This window comes from Triturus cristatus, chromosome 3_1 (genome assembly GCF_964204655.1).
Source record: "Triturus cristatus chromosome 3_1, aTriCri1.1, whole genome shotgun sequence".
NCBI lineage: Eukaryota > Metazoa > Chordata > Amphibia > Caudata > Salamandridae > Triturus > Triturus cristatus.
The window spans coordinates 363,795,977-363,817,945 of NC_140583.1; the positions used below are offsets into that span (position 1 = coordinate 363,795,977).

Below are 21,969 nucleotides of genomic sequence, written 5' to 3' on the forward strand. Positions count from 1 at the left end.
AATTAGGACTGACAGTAAAAGTGGCAAATCCTATGCCACCATCACAGACTGAGGAGGCCTGTGAGGGGGACCTTTCTAAGCCATGGTCCACCTCAGTTCCCCATGAGAACTCACCTAACTTTTTGGGTGCACTACTAACACCTGAGGGATTACTACTTGTAGTACCAGGAGGAGTGGTAGTATTGCTGGGAGGATCATTTTCCTTATTGCTGACCCTCGGACAATTGGGATAATTTTTCCAGTGGCCAGGCTTTTTACAGACAAAGCAATAGGGTTTTTTTTCAGGGGAGGAAGGAGTTTGTGACCCACCCCCAGAAGAGGTCTTTTGGGGCCCTGTAGTGGATTTATCTTTTGGTTTATCCCCACCTTTCTCTTGGTTCTTGGAAGATTCTTTCTTCTGGTTTCACCCTGGTTCTGACCCATTTATCTGCCTTCTTGCCCAATTCTTGGGGAGAAGTCAGATCTGAGTCCACCAGGTATAAAAGCTGCTTTTGACAATTATTAAGGATCTACTCCCTCATAATCAAATTGTACAATTCTAAAAAGTCATGCACCTTGCTGTCATGTATCCAACCTTCCAGAGCCCTAGTAGCACAATCTACAAAGTCAACCCAGTCCTGAGTCTGTGCCTTCTGGGTGTCTCTAAACTTAATCCTGCATTGTTCAGTGATTAAGCCAAACCCATCAATGAGAGCACTCTAAAAAGACTGTGCAATTATCAGCATCATCTTCTCTTACAGTGATGCGCTTATCTCTACCTTTGTCAGCGGGAGACATCCTTTACCACGCAGGTATTACAGCGCAATGCCTTAACAACGCAACTATTACAACGCAGGTACACTTACATCGCATGATTTCACTACCCATGCCATTACAACACATATACAGGTACGACGCATGCTTTTACAACGCATTGGTAAGTATTGTATGGTAAGTGTTTGTTATAATTTTTTGTTAATGTATGTTAAATAAGTTAAGTAATATTTATTTATAAAAGATAATTTATTTATATGTTTGGTAATAATAATAAATATTTTATGGAATATTATACATTTTGAGTAAATTAATACTAAGGTATCAATATTAATACTACTGTTTCAATTATTTGGAAACAGTTATAAAAGATATATTTTCAATATTAATACTCTGGCATAGTTTTGTTAGTAAATATTTAATCTTGATGATAATAATTATTCACTTGATTTTAATTTTTAGGTTATATTTGGTGTAAATTAATACACAGGTATTAATAATGTTTATGAATATTAATTTGTTAGGTTAAAAGTTATAGAAAATATTATTATGAATAATTAAATATATTTAAATATTTTATACAAAAAATATATTGATAAAAATATAGGTAATGTTATGTTTAAATATTATTATTGTTAAGAATAAATGGTGAACAATAATAGATATATTTTAATGTAAAGTATGTCAATTATTATAAATAAATGTTAAAAACATAATACATATATAGATTTAAATGTGTAAAGTAAAACATAATTAATTAGCATTTTCTAATCTTAATAAACATAAATAAATATGTATAAAGAAATACAAAACAGGTAATTTATTTGTAACAAATGTTTATTGATAATTTTACAAATTTAGAATTATTGTAATAAATTCAGGAAAAAATATACAAAAATAGAGTATACATTAACATATTTTATAAAAATATTTTTGTATTTTATCATGTAGAGTAACATTTTATGATACTTTTTTAATAACTTTCTCACGCTTTTCCATTGTTTTCAATGAGAGAAAATGTCCTTTTTTTCATTTTTACTAAAACATATAACGTCGCCGCGTAGACGTAAGTTTCATCATTACGGAGATCGTCGCTGGAGAGAACAGATAAATTTACATTATTAAAGTACATAGGGGTCTATTAGGATGGTGGTCCGAAAATCACTCCGACCGCCATGGTAGAGGGAAAACCCCGCCCCCTAGAACCGCGGCATAACCGCCGGTCCAATTAGTATGCTCCGCAGTCTAAATCCACGGCGGTGGTGCAATCGCGGCATTTAACATTGCGGCGGTCGGTGCTGCCAGCAGCACTGCCGCGATGTCCAAAAAAGCATGTCCAGCATATCCCTGCACTGTGTGGCAGGCACTGCATGGTGCCTGCCAACTGGTACAGGGACAGGTAGGGGGGTACCATGGGTATCCCCCAGTGCACCCACACCCCCCCAAACACATTGGGGGCTCGCAGTGAGCACCCAGAGACAATCTCCGCATGTCTTTCCATGGCGGGTCCACCGCTGCGGAAAGGCTGGCTACCACCGGCATCATAATATTGCCGGCGGAGCCTGACTCTGCACCGGCCCCATTTTAGCGGTCCAGCTCCACCCGCCAGGCAAGCATGCAGACTGCTACCGATGGAAAAGTGGCGGGCGGAAAAACTCACCGCCGCGGTCGTTACTGCCATGCTAATGGGACCGGTGGCTTTGTGGGTTGCGATCGCGGGCGGATGACCGCCGCAGGCCTGACGGTTGCCATTGCTGGCCCGGCAGCGGCCATCCAAACGCCATTCTAATAGACCCCATAGTGTAGTGGTAGTGGTAATGTTTATTGTAAGGAGTAATGAGGGAGGTATATCGATTTGGTAAATGTGTTTTACGTATCTTTGATGTGTTTTTTTATCAACTAATTTCCTCTTTTACATGTTGCAGTAGTAGTCCCACGTCGGGTCTCTTTTTTTTCATAAACTACTTTTGTTTTGTCAAGTGGTTAATGGTATATGTATTAAACACTTAATTAAACAAAAGTGTTTGGAAAGGTGTACTTTTTTGGTTTAGCGGTACGTTGTTTAATAAATAAAATATATATTTTTTCATCGCGGTTAGATGTTTTCAAACTTTGTTTAAACCGAAATGCACTTTGGATGTGTTAATTATTATTTTTCTACAGGTTCTTGGGTCTAGATGGATTGAATATTTGAAATTTGTTGCGTTTTTTCCATGTAAAAAAAAATTTAATTTTGGGGATTTTTTACTTGGGTTTCCTCTTTTTGGATTTCGAGCCATTTCTACATGATGTTGTTTTTCGATCTGAATTGGATTGCAACGTTGGAACTTGTTGCATTTTTTCTCAAATTGTTTGTTTTTCGGGATTTTTTTATTGAGTGCGTATTTTGACATATCCACTGTTTTTAATGTGCATATTAATATCTTTTTCATCGAGTGATGGATTATTCAAATTGATTCTGTTATTTACTATAGATTTACAAAAGGTCTCAATGTGAAGTAATGGATGGAATGGAAGTCCAAGAGTTGATGAAAGAAATCTTGTGAAGGTAAGAAGACCCGACTTTTATTATTAATTTAATTATTTTTTGAAAATGATCAATTGAATTAGTAGGAGTTTTAGGGTAAAACAGACCAGTAAAAGTGTAGGATGTGTGCAAGATTATCAGGGAAGTCTGAAGCCACTGTCAATGAAAATTGATGAATTACACCCAATAGTCTTTCTGACATTTCCTTAGTTCTGGTAGAAATACGTGGGTTCAGACTACCTGTTAATAATTGTGCCATTCTCATTTCTTGGAAACTTTGCTCCTTCTTCAAAATTTCCCAAAAATTATAGAAATTAGGATGAGGTTTGCCAATTGATTTGTTGAAGGAGTTTTGCTATCCCTCTATGGCATTGTTTGTTTTTGCTCCTCCCTCTAAGCAGGTTGAGTAACAGTTCAACCAGTCCACATGGAAACGTGGTCTCCTTCTGTGACCCGACCTGCTTAGATGGCCAATCCATGTGTCTTCAAAATAATTTAGTATAGGTGCCAATTTATCTTCATTTGCTGTAAAATATTCTGATTCAGTAATTGAAGTGTAGTACTCGTCTACACTGTCAGGAGGAACAAAGCAAAGGGCAGTTAGTTTTTTTTAGTTCAAACTGTAGTTTGCTGTCTGATATATAGTCCTCAATTAAGGATGTTTTTTTAAGTTTGCGCCAATATGCCTGAGAAAAGTGAAAGAAACATCCTTGAATTTGGGTTTCTGGATACGTTTTTGTTATTGTATTAATCATAGTTAATTAAAAGTCAATTATTACTTTTGCTGAATGTGTTAGATTTTATCACTGATAAAAATTCAGTGTATGTTGAGGATTGTTTATCAGGGAGTAAACTGTATACTAAGGGAACTACTGTATTGTTAATGTACGCGTGAATAGTGTATATTTGGGTGAATGGATGAGGCGTGCATTTAAACGTTCAACCCATTATACAAATATTATTGTTTTCTAACTTTACTAGATTATGGGGTGTGCTGAAGATTAGGATTCTCTTTTGAGGGTTTTTGTTATCATGCAATAGGAACGATTCATTAGAAGTAGTAACAGGGAGTTCAGTTGGAACTATTCTGTCAGAGTATGTTTGGGGTTTTACTCTTTGCGGGTTATTTGTCTGTTTTTGACGTTGAATAATTCTTCTCAAATTAGGTATTGTGGGCATACTACTTGCAACGTGGTGGAATTTGTTGTGATAGCTCCCTTAAAAGTGAACCACAGGGTTCATTGGAGGTGGATGCAATATATTTTATTTCATTTATTTTTCACAAACTTCAGCCTCAATTGCAGAGGCAGAGTGGTTATGGTCTGTGGTCCTTTTAAACAGTGCCACCAAGAGTAACCGCTCTGATTGTGCAATGGGTTGAGTAATATTTCACACATCTCCAATGACACCTGGGTTCAAAGAGTCTCTCCTTACAATAAACATACCCACTTTTGGATTGGATGTACTTTGCTTCTTTGGTTGGTGTTGACATTTTTTTTCTGGAAAGAGAAGAAATAAATAAGAAATGTTATTTATTTAAAATCTAGTGATATATACCTGTTTAGAGGGAAGATGACAGTATGTTTCATATAATTATTTTCACAATTTACAGTGTATGCATTTTTAAAATCTGTTTATTGTTTTCATTTTGATGTATCTCTATTTTGGTTGTATTTCAACATAAACAATCATGTTTTATTGGGAGGAATATTTTTTTGTTAGTTGTATAGAAAAAACAAATCAGTTTGTCATACCTTTGACTGAGATGTTGCAATGTTCTTTTGGATTGGAAAATTTATTGCGGTTTTCTGTGTTTCTGAAAATAAAAATATGTTTTGAGTTTTATTAGATATATATAGTTTAATGGCGAACTTTCCTAGGGAGAGAAATATAGTTATTTATTTTGGTTTGTTTTTGATTTTGGAATCTTACCTTTATAAAATTGTATAGGTAGTTTCTTCTTTTTATTTATTATTTTGAGTTATTTTGTGGCCTGAAAAAGATTAAAGAAAATTATGGTTAGTATATTGAAAATATCTTGCATAATTTCTCTGAAATATAATAGCATATTTTTGGTTAAGGAACATTATGTTAATGTTTTATAATTCAATACAATTTATTTTTGTAATTCCAACAGATACATTTGTGTTTATTTGTTATAATTTATTATTCAAGTATAAGCAATTTATTTACCTGTTATATTTCTTTTTCTGTGAGAGAAAAAAGATTATTTTCTTGAGAATAATTTAATTGCAATTTAAAATATAAAAAATTATTGTTGTGGAAATTACGAGGGGTGGGCGGAATTTGCGAAATTAACTTTAGCAAATTATCGCGAAAATGTTTAAAATTATCGCAAACAAGCGGAAATATCGCGAAGATGCGGAAGTTTTTTTCCGGCATGTTCGTGAGATTTTCTGCATGGTTGCGGGTCGCCAACTTACCCATGTGGTTGCTTGCGGGCGCGGCCATCTTGTTTTGAGTTGTCTCGCGGTGCATGATCGCGAGAAGAAAGACGTGATCGCGCGACGCATGACGTCACTGCGGGTGCGAACTGTCGCGAGACAGCGCAAATGGCTAAAAACAATACAACATCTCATGGAGAACGCGACCGGATCAAGAAAACTTGTCGGCGAACGCAGGGATTCAGGTAATGCGATCGCGCGCGCGCGAGAATTTATTATTTTACAACGCGAGCAAGAAACAAATTATCGCCAAGCTGCGGAAACCGGAAATTTTGACATTTTCGCGCTCTCCGCGGAACGCGAAAATGTCAAATTATCGCAATTTCCGCGAACGGAACGAAATTTTCGCCCAGGCCTAGCCTAGAAATTACCTTATGGTTTGTTTTTTCTGATTGTTTGAAGGTTTGAAAGCTGAAAGAACTTTTTTTTAAACATTGTTAATAATTTGTGTTGATGATGTTTATAATATTGTGTCTTTTGTGTTTGTATGTTTTCTCATTTATTTACTGGTTTTTAGTTTGTTATATTTCAGAGAATTACCTTGGTATATGATTTTGCTCATGTTAAGTGGATCTTGAGATTTTATCATCTAAATGTTTCTTTTTTATGTTGTATTTTGTAGTAATCTGTTGATTAAAAAAAAGAAATTAGAGTAGGAATAGTAATTTGAACCTTTTTACTATTATGCAAGTTTATTGAAAGAAGCACCTTTTGGAGTATAAATATTTATTTTAATCCCATCACTATCCAGCATTTTTTCTGAGGCAAGCACATTTTGGAGTAAGAATAATAATTTTAACATACTGGTATTCTGCTCATTTTCAGAATCAAGCACCTTTTTGAGTTGGAATAGTTATTTTAACCTAAACACTATCCAGCATTTTCTCTCAGGCAACCATATTTTTTGAGTTGGAATAGTTATTTTAACCTAAACACTATCACACTTTTTCTCTCAGGTAAGCATCTTTTGGAGTTGGAATAGTTATTTTAATCCCATTACTATCCAGCATTTTTCTGCGGCAAGCACATTTTGCAGTAGGAATAGTAATTTTAACATACTACAATCCTGCACATTTTCAGAATCAAGCACCTTTTGGAGTTTGAATAGTTATGCTAACCTAATCACTATCCAGCATTTTCTCTCAGGCAAGCATCTTTTGGAGTTGGAATAGTTATTTTAACCTAAACACTATCCAGTATTTTCTTAGAGGCAAGCACATTTTGGAGTAGGAATAGTAATTTTAACGTACTACTATCCTGCATATTTTCAGAATCAAGCACCTTTTGGAGTTGGAATGGTTATTTTAAGCTAAACACTATCCAGAATTTTCTGGGAGGCTAGCAACCTTTGGAGTAGGAATAGTAATTTTAACATACTACCACACAGCATATTTTCTGAATCAAGCATCTTTTGCATTTGGAATAGTTATTTTAACCTAATCACTATCCAGCATTTTCTCTCAGGCAAGCATCTTTTGGAGTTGGAATAGTAATTTTAACCTAAACACTATCCAGCATGTTCTCAGAGGCAAGCATCTTTTGGAGTTGGAATAGTAATTTTAACCTAAACACTATCCACCTTTTTCTCTCAGGTAAGCTTCTTTTGGAGTTGGAATAGTTATTTTAAAAAAACACTAGCCAGCATTTTCTGTGAGGCAAGCACCCTTTGAAGTAGGAATAGTAATGTTAACCTACTACTATCCTACACATTGTCTGAATCAAGCAACTCTTGGAGTTGGAATTGTTATTTTAACCTAAACACAATCCAGCTTTTTCTCTCAGGTAAGCTTCTTTTGGAGTTGGAATAGTTATTTTAATCCCATCACTATTCAGCATTTTCTCTGAGGCAAGCACATTTTGGAGTAGGAATAGTAATTTTAACATATCAGTATCCTGCACATTTTCAGAATCAAGCACCTTTTGGAGTTGGAATAGTTTTTTTTTTTTTTAACAACAAATTTTATTTGGTCATTTTGCAGTATATCGGGCAGCAGCCCCACAGTGGCACGTATGATCATTTGGACAGTATATGCAGCAATAACCATTTCCATGAGAATAAACAGGCCCTGCCAAACATGCAGGTAAACCAAAAATAAATACAATATGCAGACAGTGGTCAAATCCCAAGATACAGCACATGATTCAACAGATTCCCAATATTCATCCCTATAAGATGGTAATACAAGCAAACAACATCATTTGGGGTGATGCCGAGTGGGGAGCAAAGGGTGTCCCTTATGGGTCCTCCTCAGGCGGGGGGGCAAGTCAATTCCACGATATGTCGCCCATCGTGTCCATATCTTACGGTGTTTCCGGGGGCAGCCCCGAGCCTCAAAGACAGCGATCTCAGCTCCCATACACTTACCTAGTTCGGCCTTTCATTTGTCTGTAGTGGGAGGAGAAGATGCCTTCCAATACAGCGCAATGTCTCTCTTAGCAATAGTGAGGGCAAGGAACAATAGATGTTGTTTGTAGCGATTCCCCCCAATGTCGTCTGTGGAATGTAAAATAAACAGTCGTGGGTCCAGTGGAAGCACCCACCCCAACACCTCATTAAGACCTAATCGAATCCTGTTCTAAAAGGGCTGTAGGGCCGTACAGGTCCACACAGTATGAAAGAAGGACCCCTCCTCACTGACTCACCGCAAGCATACTGGGGACTGAATGATCCCCATTAGCCACAGACGTACCAAAGTGTAATAAACTCTATGCAAATATTTGAACTGGATGAGCCTGAGCGTGTAGAGACAGCTGCGCCCCTAGGGCTGGCTATCGCTTCGGCCCAATCGTCATCTGTCAATTCAGGGATGTCTGCCTGCCAGGCGATTCTGGTCTTGTCCAAAGTAGTGAGGGTGTGTGTCGTCAGCATTTGATACATTTGCCTAATTTTATGCAGTCCGAAGTCCCACATTAGCAGACGGCCCTCCAAGGGCTAGAACTCCGGGAGGGTCTCCATATTACGGATCTGGGGGGAGAGTGCGTGTCGGAGCTGTAAACATTTATAAAATTGTAACTTGTGTAGGCCGAAATCGGTTTGTAGTTGTTGGAAGGACTTTAACGTGGTACCCCTCATGACATCTCCTAGGGTCGAAATCCCAACCAGGTCCCATCCCCGAAACCCTCTCAGTGCAGTAGCAGTCCTGAGGCATGTACCCTGCCACAGGGGGGTTTGTTGAGTTAGTCTCCCTTTCCATCCCATCTGTCTGGTCTTAGTCCACCACATCTGTATGGCTAGTCTGCCGGCCGGCGGTATATGATCTAGCCTTGTGTACCTATATAATAGGTGGAGTAGGGGGACCTGTTCCATAGCGGCGTGTTCAATAGCATATGCCGGGTCCGTGGGAGAATTGTACCATAGTTCATTGATGACCAGTATGTGAGACGCAACATAATAGGAATAAACATTGGCAGCCGCGATCCCTCAACAATACGTGGACTGTGTACACACGAACAACCCCATAGGAAGTTATTTTGTATTGCAATTACTTGTGCAAACCAAGAATGAGGGTTAGGGTACGGGAAATTTTGGAGGCGAAATAAAATCCGAGGCAGAGACACCATCTTAAAAATGGCCGAGCGCCCATATAGGGACAAAGGGAGAGCAGACCATACCGCTGTTTCGTTCTTGAGTCTAACCATTAATGGGGTGATATTATGTGTCCAAGAGATCCTGGGGCAAAGGGAGATGTAAATCCCCAAATATTTAAACCCGTCCGTGGCCCGGGACAGCTGCGCAGCCCACGATTCATGGCCTTGATGTCCACACACTGGAAAGAGAACGGATTTAGAAGGGTTAGTGTGAAGGCCGGTGGTGCCACCAAATACCCTAAGGATTTCCAGGATTCGGGGTCCAGAGTACCACGGGTCTGTCATAAAAAAGAGGACGTCATCAGCGTATAAGGCTATACGATCTGACCGTGAGCAAGACCAATCGAACCCCCTGAGCACCGGGTCACTTCTGACCCAGGCCGCCAGGGGCTTGCCTGCCAAGGCAAATAACAGTGGAGAAAGCGGGCAGCCCTGACGGGTACCCCTCTGGATCGGAAAAGGGTGGGAGCGGTGTCCCGCAATCCGGACGGACGCGTCAAATTTGTATACAGCAGGGGTATTATATGTCAGAAACCAGGCCCGAAGTTGACTGTTTCAAGCAGCTGAAAAAGATAGACCCAGCTTAAGGAGTTGAAAGCCTTGTCAATATCAGCTAACAGCAGGGCAGTAGGACGGCCTAAGGTAGGGGCCGCAGCAATGGCATTGTGGACTCGTCTTATGTTATGTTTCGTAGCCCTCTGCGGCATAAAGCCCGACTGGTCGGGGTAAATCAGATCAGCGACACACCCCTGGAGGCAGGCCAAGGCTTTCCCCAATAATTTGGGTTCGAAATTAATAAGGAAGATGGGGCGATAGGAAGATGGGTCTTCGGGGGGTCTGCCAGGTTTAAGAAAAAGCACTTTTTCGGCATGTCGCCAGTCTCTAGGCAGACTTCCCAGGTCAGTTGCATCCCCAATGGTCGCCAACAAGTGAGGCCCCAATAGAGTCATGTGGGACCGAAGGAATTCCATGGGGAAACCGTTGGATCCCAGGGCGCGACCCGGCTGAATCGCACTGAGGGCGCCCGACAACTCCTCGAGTGTAATTGGAGCCTCCAGGGTCTCCCGCACAGAGTCGGGGAGCCGGCGAGGCAAGATGTCCATGAGGAACTCCGCTATAAGTTCGGCAGAGATCTGCTCTTTACGGGCATTTAGAGATGTGAAGTGCCTCGTGAATTCATCCGCTACTTCCACCGGCGATGTGTACAGGGACCCGTCCGAACCTCGAATCGTAGGTTTAACAGCCAGGGTGCCGTCTGCTTGGCACAGTCTATGGAGCATTTTACTGGACTTGTCCCCCCACTGGTATATCCGGTGTTGAGATGCCTCCCAGATCTCCTTGGCTTCTCCCAGGAGATATTGACGCAGTTCTTGTTGCGCTAGGAGCAAATTGCGGCAAAGGAAGGGACAAGGATTGGCACTGAGTTGGCAGACAGGGTCGCCTGATGCGTTTCTAGGGTATCAAGTTGTGCGCGGTGCGTACGTTTCTCCTGAGTGCGATAGCTAATGTCAGAGCCCCGGACGGTCGGTTTGAGGGCTTCCCAGAGGATTGTGTTTGAGGGGGCTGAGGGGCCATTGTCGGCTAGATATGTAGTGATAGCTGCGTTGAGCATATCCTGATAGGCCGGGCTACGGAGGTGCCAAGGGAACATTCGCCAGCGGAACGGGGGTCTGCATGAGCCTGTGTGAAAGCGCTTCGTGACCGGGGAATGGTCGGACAGACTCTGTGGTCGATGTTGAACCTGAGAAAATCTATGCACAAATACCCGGGGAACAAAAAAGTAATCAGGTTGGAACTGTGACCCATGGACCGCCGATAGATGTGTAGTCCCATTCAGTGGGGTGGAATTTGCACCATATGTCTGCCCAGTCCAATGTCGATGCCAAAGTATATAGTTTGGTCGGACCCTGTGATAGAGGGGAGTCCAAGGTGTGCTGTCGGTCAGAAGGCCCCATTATATCATTCCAATCGCCCCTCATCAGGGTCAAACCAGTCGGGAGGGATCCCCAGACCCCCAATAAGTTTTCAATAAAGGCAGCACCTAGAGGTGGAGGGGCATAAATGCTCCCGATGATGATCTGCTCGCCATGTACCTTGCCCGTGACGGAAAGGAATCGATCCCTGGAATCTGCTCTATGTGTTATATATTAGAACTGGACTTTGCGATGAATAAGAACTACCTCCCCCCTGGAGCCCCTCGTGAACCCAGCATGGTAGATGTGATAGAAGCCGAAGCGAGCGAGGCACAGGGCTTTCGTACCCAATAGATGGGTTCCCTGCAGAAGTAGGATGTCTGCCCCATACCTCTTAGCCTGCCGCAAGCCAGCCCCCCATTTCACCTTAGTCAGCAATCCCCGGACATTCCAGGAGACCACTGTTAAATCTCCGAGAGGGTGTGCCTCACCAAACGTCATTGGGGTCTGGGAAAAAGTTGTGTAAAGCAAGGAAATCTGCACAGGAGACAATAAGAAAACTAACGCACCGTCTGCATGTGTTGACAATACATAAACAAAATAAACCAACGTTCCCAAAGAATGAAACCCCCCACCCGACACTTCCAAAAACAAGGAGCATCTGTCGCGGTGTACAGAGCAGAGGACCCCCAACGGGGGGCCGTCCGATATCACACCAAAGGTTCCCATCCCACCCTATCAACCTAAGAAAACGGGGGAGTTCAAGACGTTCCTGGCCTAGCAGCCCGCAGGCCGGGACCCACGCCCACCCAGAGGACGACATTACTGAAATAGAGTCCCATATATAAATTGTCTTACAAAACACTATTTGGCCAGTGGAGCATCAAGGCGGGCACTCAGGGCTTTGCGAGACTCTATCCGACCCCGGTCCTCGTCGCTTCTGGGACTTATTGCTTCGTGGCCGCTGCATTCTAGAGCTGCGAGAGGAGTCTGAGTCCAAGGCAGATGGGGAGTTCGCACAGAGCTGTGGGCGCTCATCAGACCATGCGAAGACTGCCTCAGGGGTATCTAAGAAATAAGACTTGGAATTATAAATTACCCGCATCCAGTCTGGATACAGCAGCATGTATTGTACATTCAGTTCCCTAAGTCTACTTTTTGCGGCCATGAAGGATTGGCGTTGTTGCTGGACCAAGCGTGTGTAGTCCGGGAAAACCAAGCTAGAGCTAGATTCATGTATGAAGCAGTCTTTATGTGACATGGCGAATCGCAGAATAGCATCCCGGTCGGCGTAGTTCTTGATCTTAGCGATGACAGGCCTCGGGGCCTCACCTGGAGGGGGCTTCTGTGTCGGGGCCCTGTGCACCCGCTCAACAATGAAGGCAGAGGATAGGAGATCGGCAGGCAGGATACTTTTAAGCCACTTAGTGATGAAGTTCGTCATAGATACCCCTTCGCAGCCCTCGGCCAGGCCCACGAAGCGTAGGTTGTTTCTCCGAGCACGACCCTCTGTGTCCTCCACCCTAGAAGCCAGTTCCTGTGTAACAACAGTCAACTTATTTACTTTCTTTTGAAGTGAGGTAACAGAATCTTCCATCTTTGAGACCCTTGTTTCCGCTTCGGTTATCCGGTCAACTGCTTTGCGGAGATCTTGGCATAGAAAGGAGACCTCAGACCCCACCGCGACGATTTTTCCGTCCAACAAATCTCGGGCATTGTTGATTGCAGCCAGTAGAGCAGCGTTATCCGGAGCTGAGCTGCTCCCATCTCTGCCCGCAGCGCCCCCCATGGCCTTGCTAAACTGATCCATGGTGCCCTGCTTGGGGCCGGCCCCGCCGGGCCCGCCCTTGCCCATCAGGATGGTCGACTGTGGGCCGGGTAGTGAACAGGGAACGAGGAGCTCACCCCACCGGGCCAGCGGCTGCCTTTCAAGGTGGAACTAGGATGGCAGAGGTACAGACACAAAATATGCACGTGGCGCAACCAAGGTATCTGGCTGGGAGGAGATACGGGCCCACAAGTGAGGAGGCTGCCACCACAGTCCAGCGCACCAAGCAAGCACCCAGGATCCGGGTGGGCCCCACACAGGCCCCTCGGCAGTATGTTAAGGAGCCCAGAACACGCAGTGCGGAGGCCACGCGCACTCACCCCACTCATAGTCAGAGCCCCCTTGGGGCCCTCGTGTAACAATAAAGGGCCATCTTCACCCGGTGTGCCCAACAGTGCAGAAGATTGTCCCCGAGGCACGTGAGAGTGGCTATGGCCCGACAAGCCGCCCCGGGGCTGGCAGGTCCCACGCCGGTCGCAGGAGGAAGAAGGAGGTCGGTGGGCCACTCACTGTCTGAGGTCACAATCTGGCCCCAAAAAACACCGGAGCAGCTGCTCGCCGGCCGTGGATCGATGAGCCAGAGTCCGCCGGTACAAGCCGCAGCAGTGTCGCCACGCCTCTCAGAGCAGGAAAGAAGGCCAGCGCCTGAGGGCAGGCGGCAGGCTCCACACACCTGCACGATGTTCCCGCCCACTGAGCCAGTTTGGGACACCGGGCATCACACTCCAATGTCCGCTCCCAGGCGCCGAGCTGCGCCCACAACGATCCGGGCCGCACAGCAAGACAGGCGCCGCCACGCTCCAGACCCCACCGACAAGATGGCCGCCGCAAGGCAGAGGAGGATGGGCTGGCAGGCATCTCCGCACGCCTGTGCAATTCCTCCCCTTGAGGGCAGCTCGTAAGGCGCTCCGGGCACCTCCGCTCCGAGGTCCGGGTCCCAGGGCGTCGGAACAGGGCCCCCACCGCAGTCTCACCTAGCAGGCACCAGTAAGGTCGCAGCAGCGGGAGCAGCTGTCAGCGCTCAGATGGAGAGAACGAAGGAGAGCTCTGCAGCCGCTCATCCGGGCGCCAAGCCGGTGGCATCGCCGCTCTCGAGGGCATTCGGGAGGAGCTAGGTAAGTTGTCTCTGAGCAGGATGATGAAGGATATTTAACGGATTATGGCGTGGATGAATGGAGCTCTTCTAACCTGCGTCCGCCATGATGGCCGATCAAGCCACGCCCCGGAATAGTTATTTTAACCTAAACACTAGCCAGCATTTTCTTTGAGGCAAGCATCTTATGGAGTTGGAATAGTCATTTTGACCTAAACACTGTCCAGCATTTTCTGTGAGGCTAGCACCCTTTGGAGTAGGAATAGTAATTTTAACATAATACTATCCTGCACATTTTCTGAACGAAGCACCTTTTGGAGTTGGAATAGTTAGTTTAACCTGAACACTATCCAGCATTTTCTCTGAGGCAAGCATCCTTTGGAGTAGGAGTAGTAATTTTAGCATATTAGTATTCTGCACATTTACAAAATCAACCACCTTATGGAGTTGGAATAGTAATTTTAAGATAAACAGTATCCAGCATTTTCTTTGAGCCAAGCATGTTTTGGAGTTGGAATACTAATTTTAACCAAAGCACTATCCAGAATTTTTTGTGAAGTAAGCATGTTTTGAATTTGGAATAGTCATTTTAACATAAACACTATCCAGCATTTTCTCACGGGCAAGCATCTTTTGGAGTCTGAAAAGTAATAATATCACTATAATCAGACCCTCCAGGATTTCGCGATTTCGCGGCTTGCCGCGAAATCGGCACTTTTGTAAAAATGCCGCGATTTTTACAATAGTGTCCGCGAAATCGGCACTTTTGTAAAAATGCCGCAATTTTTACAAAAGTGCCTGCGAAATCGGCAATGTACAACCCCTGTCAGGTAGCAATAACAGCAAGACCCCAATAATGAAGCATGACGTAAATGAACATTTGTTGTGTGAGGAGTATTAATCAAACATGCAATGTTCCGTGGACCCCTACAGTGTATTTTTGTAACTTGTAACGGTAACGACAGCACAGTGAGGCCAACAGCCAACACAGAAAATGACTGCTGCAGCATACATAGTGAAGACGTATTAAAATGTATTCACTATGAATGCTTCTGCAGCCATCTTCTCTGTTTACTGCTGGCCTCGGCAAACTCACCCATGGCAGAGTGAAAACGCTTCCTAAACGGTCCTTTAAAAGTCAGCTGGAAGTGTTTTCACAGTTGACTATTAAAGGGCAATTTAGTAAGCTTCCTTTTCTGTCTTGCCACTGAAGTCTTCTTCTACGTCCTTTTCCACCGCGGCCGTTACACTACACACTGAGACAGACACACAGACAAACAGAGGCGCACAAACACAGAGACACACACACAGGCACAGATAGACACACATAGATAGAGTCACAAACACACAAGAGCCACACATAGGCAAACACAAACAGACCCACACACAGAGACAGAGATACAGGGACACACTAAAACAGACACACAATGATAGATAGACATAGACAGGAACACACACGAAGAGAGACACCCAAAGACAGAGACACACACACAGAGACAGACATACATAGACGCACATACAGAGACACACACACAGACAGAGATACCAATGAAATACACACAGACACACATACAACACACAAAGGCACATACGGAGACAGAGCGCATACATTAAGACAGAGTGCACACAATAAGACAGAAACACACACAGACCAAGAAACACATCCAACCAAAGACCCACACACTAAGTCGTACATACAGAGATGCAGAGACAGAAATGAACACACAGAGACACACACAGAAACAGATGCCCAGTTGGAGACGTACAGACACTGAGGTACAGACAGAGACGCACAGACAGAGGTGCACAAACAGAAACGCACTGACAAATGCAGAGTGGAGCTGCAGGGGCTCTTAGAAGGGGTGAAACAACAGCGAGGCCGCATTAACATTCAAATGGTCTTTAAAATACCTGTGAAGTGCTCGGGTGCGGCTGTGTGTGTGTCCAGGAAGCTGTCTGGGCTGCCGCACACGACGGGGGGGGCTGAAGCCCTTTGCGTCCAGTGGGTGTTGCGCGCCTGCCCACAGGGGTATCGAAAACAACTCCCCATTAAACTCTTCTCCCCTCAATCAGATCACCTGCTGTCCATACACTTCTGTGAGGTGGAGGCAGCATCTGATCTACTCAAGACATCTGATGGCCCAGCAAACCGGGAGCGTTTTCTACTCTGCAGGATCCTGATCCAATATAAGTAAAGGACCTGATCCAAGCGGCCTTGAAGGCATGTAAAGCACAAGGGCAAAGAGCAACTCTGTGTGGTGCAGACCTGTGGGCTATCGTCAGCGCCTCTGACCTATCGCGAGACCCTGATAAATCCCATTTAAAATATTAGGAGTGCCCCCGTGCCTACACATTTCCCGTTTCCTTGACATGATGTTAAAATTATAATCTTAATTTATTTATATAACATTAATTTAGAGGTTGACTTTTAAGTGCCATATTTATTTAGGTCTAGCATGTGTCCAGCCGCCCTCAGACTTTCAGGCGAGAAAAGGGTTAAGGATGTGCCAAACACCGGTCCCGCAATGTGTCAAAAGGTGTGATAACTGCTACCAACCTATACTAAAGCAAATGGAGAATTGCATTTCCAAAGGATAACAGCCTTCACCTGTGGGCTGATTCATCTGTTCCATATTCCAGGTTCCCTATTCAAAGTGGAATACTCTGCTAAAAGAGTTTCCATTGACTTACGGCTGAAAATGAATGATTATGAGTTAAATAAAGTGCCGCAAAAATGCCGCTAAATTTCCATAATTGTGCCGCTAAATTTCCATATTTGTGCCGCTAAATTTGCGAATCCATGCCGCTATATCCTGGGGGGTCTGATGCATTTTTACTGAAAATAATACATTTTGGAGGGACAATAGTAATTTAAACAGTAAAAATATTTTGTATTTTCTTAGCGGAAAGTAGTATAATTATTAGTAATCGTTTTTTAAATATATGTAACGTCCTGGCTTTCTCGGGGTTGGGACAAACAGACGATGGACCAGAGAAATGGAGGATTAAGGATGATTTAATAAACAGATAAACAACTACAGACAACAAAGAATACCGGTACTGGAATCACCAGTTAAAGTACGATACCCATTCACAGCTCGTCTAACCGTCCTCCGCATGCACACCGGACCCGGTATGCTCCAACGGAGGGTACAGTGCTAAGCAGTGGCCGACAATGCCACTCGACCGCTGTGAAGGGTAGTTCCAAGGTTGTGGAATCTACGGGGGGCACGTGGGAGTCACCCGGCCGGGCTCTCTACCACCTGGGAACAGCCGCTCTACCAGTATCCCCCAGAGTACTGCCACAACACAAAGACGCTGGGAACACCTCCTAGTGTGCGTCTCTTGTATCCGGGTTTAAGTGATGATACCCAAGGTGGCGCAGAGAATGGATGGGAGCAGCCGCTCTACCTATATCAGTTCTCCTACAAGTGTCGATGGCTAAGACGCGGAAACACCTCCTGGATAGCGTCTTAGCTCTAAGCGTGTGTTTACCCAAGGAACGAGGGTTGGGAGCTTCGGCTCGCACCAACCTCGTTTTCTCCAAATTGTCAGGCCGTTGGGAGCTTCGGCTCTACCAACGGGACTTGTGCCCAATGACGTTGAATACGGCTCTCAGAACGGGACAGGACACGGGCAGGAAGCACACGCCAGCACCTCTCCTCCGCTCCTTAGAATGTTCCTTCCGCCGCTCAACTCACCAACGGGTCCGTGTACCTCAACCAGGTACTCCGGCAAAGATCAGAATATCCGACGCCGAGTCCCAGTGATCTTCTCCTTAAGTAGTACTCTCGGCGTTGTATAACTTGAGTTGCATAACATGAAAACTAGGCGTTCCCCTTGGTGTTATGTAACCAGAACTCTTGAGTTGCATAACATGAAAACTAGGCGTTTCCCTTGGTGTTATGTAACCAGAACTCTTGAGTTGCATAAGGCAATTGTTGCCGGAGGGCATTCTGGGAGTTGTAGTCCGCTCTCTTCCAAGCGCACCAGGTTCACGGAAGTGGCATCGTGGGAGGGAATCCATGTGCGGGAGGGGATTCCTGACAGTACATCCCCCTCCCATCAGCGCCCCCCATCAGGACCAGCACAGGAAGGATATCGACGATGGAACGACGATACCAGACGAGGAGCGTGAACCCCCGCCGCAGGTTCCCATGACTGCTCCTCGGGTCCGTACCCCTTCCATGCCACCAGATACCATAGTTTGCCCCTGCGCCACTTGGAATCCAAGATACCAGCCACCTCGTACTCCACCTCCGAATCCACAGTCACCGACACCGGCGTACGAGGCCTCACCGCATTTGCGGGTTTCAAGAGAGAAACGTGGAACACGGGATGGATCCGCAGGGACTGGGGCAGGCACACTTTCACGTTCACCGGGCTGATGCATCGAAGGATCCTATATGGGCCCATGAAGTGGGGATGGAACACGCTACTTTTCTTGAATCTCATGTGCCGTGTAGAGACCCAGACGTAATCTCCAGGTTTGTAGACCGGTCCAGGCCTTCTCCTCCTATCAGAAAAGGCTTTATACGTGGCCTTAGCCCCCTCCAGGGCAACTCGAGAACTCATCAAGGCCTCCTTGATGCGGGCCACCCTCTTGGCTGTTGTCGGCAATCTGTCTTCCCTGACCGGGTGCAGAAACGGCAAGAACCGGGGATGATGGCCATAGTTACTATAAAAAGGGGAGGCCTTGGTGGAACAATGTGTGGCGTTGTTGTACGCGATTTCCGCGATCCAAAGTAGGTCCAGCCACTCATCCTTCCCTTGCTCTACAAAACAACGCAGATATTGTTTGAGCGACTGGTTCAGGCGCTCCGTCTGGCCGTCCGTCTGCGGGTGATAACTCGTGGACATGGCAGACTTGACGTGTAACGCCGAACACCAAGTTTTCCAGAAGTGCGACGTGAACTGAGACACCCTGTCCGACACGATCACGTTGGGTAGGCCATGTAGTCTCACTACATTCTTCAATAACAACGACGCCAGCTCTCCTGCCGAAGGTACCTGTTTGCAAGCGAGGAAGTGCCCCATCTTCGTGAGATAGTCCACCACCACCAGTATGGCCGTCTTTCCTTGATCCTTTGGTAGCCCGACAATGAAGTCTAAGGATATGTTTTCCCAGGGTTTGGTCGGTATAGGAAGGGGTTGGAGGAGTCCTTGCGATCTTCTGTGGTCCGATTTCATGGATGCGCAAACGGTACATGATGAACACCAATTCCGGACGTCTGTTCTCATGGCAGGCCACCAGAACTGCCGTCCTAGGCTCGCTACCGTCTTTTCGACACCCAGATGGCCGGCACAGGGAGACACGTGGCACCAGGTGAAGGCCTGTTTTCGAAGCCTAGGCGTGGGTAACTACATACATCGTCCTTTCACCGGAATCCCGTCCTTCATCTGCCACTCCTCGTGACTGCGAAGCCACCTCCGCCACATGAAGGTATGGGTCCCCTTCTGGACCCCCCTGAGGAACGTCTGTGGTTGAATCACCCCTATCACAACTCCTGGAGGGATGATGGAATGTTCGGCAACCGGCTGCGGATCCCTGGCATTCGATTGCCTCGAAAGCGCGTCCGCTTTCCTGTTCTCCGTACCGGGTCGGTATGTGATGTGGAAATTGAAACCGGAGAAAAAGATCATCCACCTCATTTGACGGGGAGACAAATGCCGCGCCGCCGTCAGAAACTGGAGGTTTCTGTGGTCCGTATACACTGTAACCACGTGTCTGGCCCCCATTAACAAATGCCTCCACTCAGCAAATGCGTCCTTTATTGCAAGTAGTTCCTTCTCCGCAATATGGTAATTGCGTTCCGCGTCGTTCAATTTACGAGACATGTACGCCACAGGATGGAGCAAACCCGACACCTCATTCCTCTGAGATAGAATGGCACCCAGCGCCACATCAGAGGCGTCCGCTTCTACCACATAGGGTAATTCCGGATTCGAGTGAGCTAGCACCGGGGCGGTGCTGAAGGCCTTCTTGAGGGCCACAAATGCTTTTTGTGCTTCCGGTCCCCACACGAACTCCTGAGACTTCCTTAGTAGTTGCGTGATCGGGGCAACCAAGCCAGAAAACCCCTCAATAAAACGCCTATAAAAGTTGGCGAAGCCTATGAAGCTCTGGACTTCCTTTACTCCTCGGGGCACCGGCCACTCCTCCACCGCTCTGATCTTGTGTTCCGCCATCTCCTGTCCGTTGGGGCTCAGCATCACCCCAAGGAATTCCACTGATGTGACGTGGAAGTCACATTTGCTGAGTTTGCAGTATAGCATGTTTTCCCTCAGTTTTTTGAGAACCGCAGATACGTGCGGTACGTGTTCTTCCTCTGAGTTGGAGTAGATGAGTATGTCGTCTATGTAAACGACCACGTAGATATCCAATACCTCCCGGAACACCTCATTGAGGAAGTATTGGAAGGCGGCAGGGGCATTGCATAGTCCGAACGGCATGACGAGGTACTCAAAGAGCCCGAACCTGGTCTTAAAGGCGGTTTTCCATTCGTCGCCGTCCCTCATGCGCACAAGATGGTATGCCCCCTTGAGATCAAGCTTTGTGTATATTTGGGCCTTTTTTACCTGTTCCTGGTTATCGCGTTCAAGGCCCTAAAGTCCACGCAAGCCCTCAATTCGCCATTCGCTTTCGGAATGAAAAAGAGAGGCGATGCGGCAGGGGATTTCGACGGCCTGATGAACCCCAGCCCTAGTAACTTATCCAAATATCCCCGTAGATGTATGTTTTCGGGTTCTGTGAGCGCATACAGTCTGCCGCTGGGAACGCTAGCCCCCGGAACCAGGTCGATTTGGCAGTCGAACGGTCTATGTGGAGGGAGCACCTCCGCTCGGATTTCATCGAAGACGTCCCCGAAACTGTGATACACTCTGGGCAGCTTTACGTCCTTTTCTGCTGCCGTGGCAACCGTGTGACCTTCGCCTACCTCACCTTCGTGGGGGTCCTGCCGCATGCCGCACCATTGTTCACAAAACGGGGAAGTCATCTCAATGTGATGCGTAGGCCAATCCACCGTTGGGTTATGTTTTTGGAGCCAGGGTAGACCCAAAATGACCCCGTACTGCGGGGCTCTGATTATGCTAAAATCGATACATTCATTATGCAGTTTTCCGAACCTCACCGGTACTTCTCCTGTGTGCTGTCCGATAGGTCCGGTCACCAGACTTCTCCCATCCACTGCATACACCTCTTCTGGTATCTGTTTGGGAAGGAGAGTGAGACCCAGTCTCCGTGCTTCATTGTAGTCCATGAACATGCCCGTGGCTCCTGAATCAATCATGGCTACCACAGGTATCCACTGGTCCTGCACTCCTACGTGTAAGGTAATAAACAAATGTCTTCGCCCTTTTTGATTCGGGCTCAACATGGAAGGGATGTGGGTGTGACTCCAAGATGCCCCTTCCCTAGACCCGGAGTCCCTCAGTTTTCCGCCGGTGCGTCCACCACTGCTGTCACCGTTTTGTTTGCTCGGTATCGTGAGGTTTTTGGCTTGGCTGGACACTCGCGTACATAGTGCCCCTTTTTCCCGCAGTAAAGGCAAAGGCCTTGCTTGCGGCGTGATTCTTTTTCAGTGGCTGTAAGGCTCACCCTTATAGCTCCTATGTCCATGGGTTCCGTCCTGGTGGAGGAATTGGTCTCAGGGCCACCCATCGAAACATACGATGGCAGCGCTTTCCCTTTCCTCTTGTGATCGCCCTTTCTTTCGTTCAATCTATGGTCCAGCCGTAGCACCAGGTTGATCAAGCCTTCACATGTCTTGGGTTGGGGGTCGATTTGTGCTACCACATCT

The 21,969-nt window shown here is 45.8% G+C and overlaps 1 long non-coding RNA gene across 2 annotated transcripts in view; it reads right to left on the reverse strand.

Annotated features, from left to right (window-relative positions):
• Window positions 1-1,711: 1,711 nt before the first annotated feature.
• The window catches only part of LOC146860277 (uncharacterized), a 159,215-nt gene continuing 138,957 nt past the window's right edge, over window positions 1,712-21,969 (reverse strand). For both annotated transcript variants that reach the window (XR_014979125.1, XR_014979126.1), the window contains 2 exons: window positions 5,213-5,273; window positions 1,712-5,096 (listed from right to left, as the gene is read on the reverse strand). This is a non-coding gene — a long non-coding RNA (uncharacterized LOC146860277). The remainder of the gene's footprint in view (window positions 5,097-5,212; window positions 5,274-21,969) is intronic.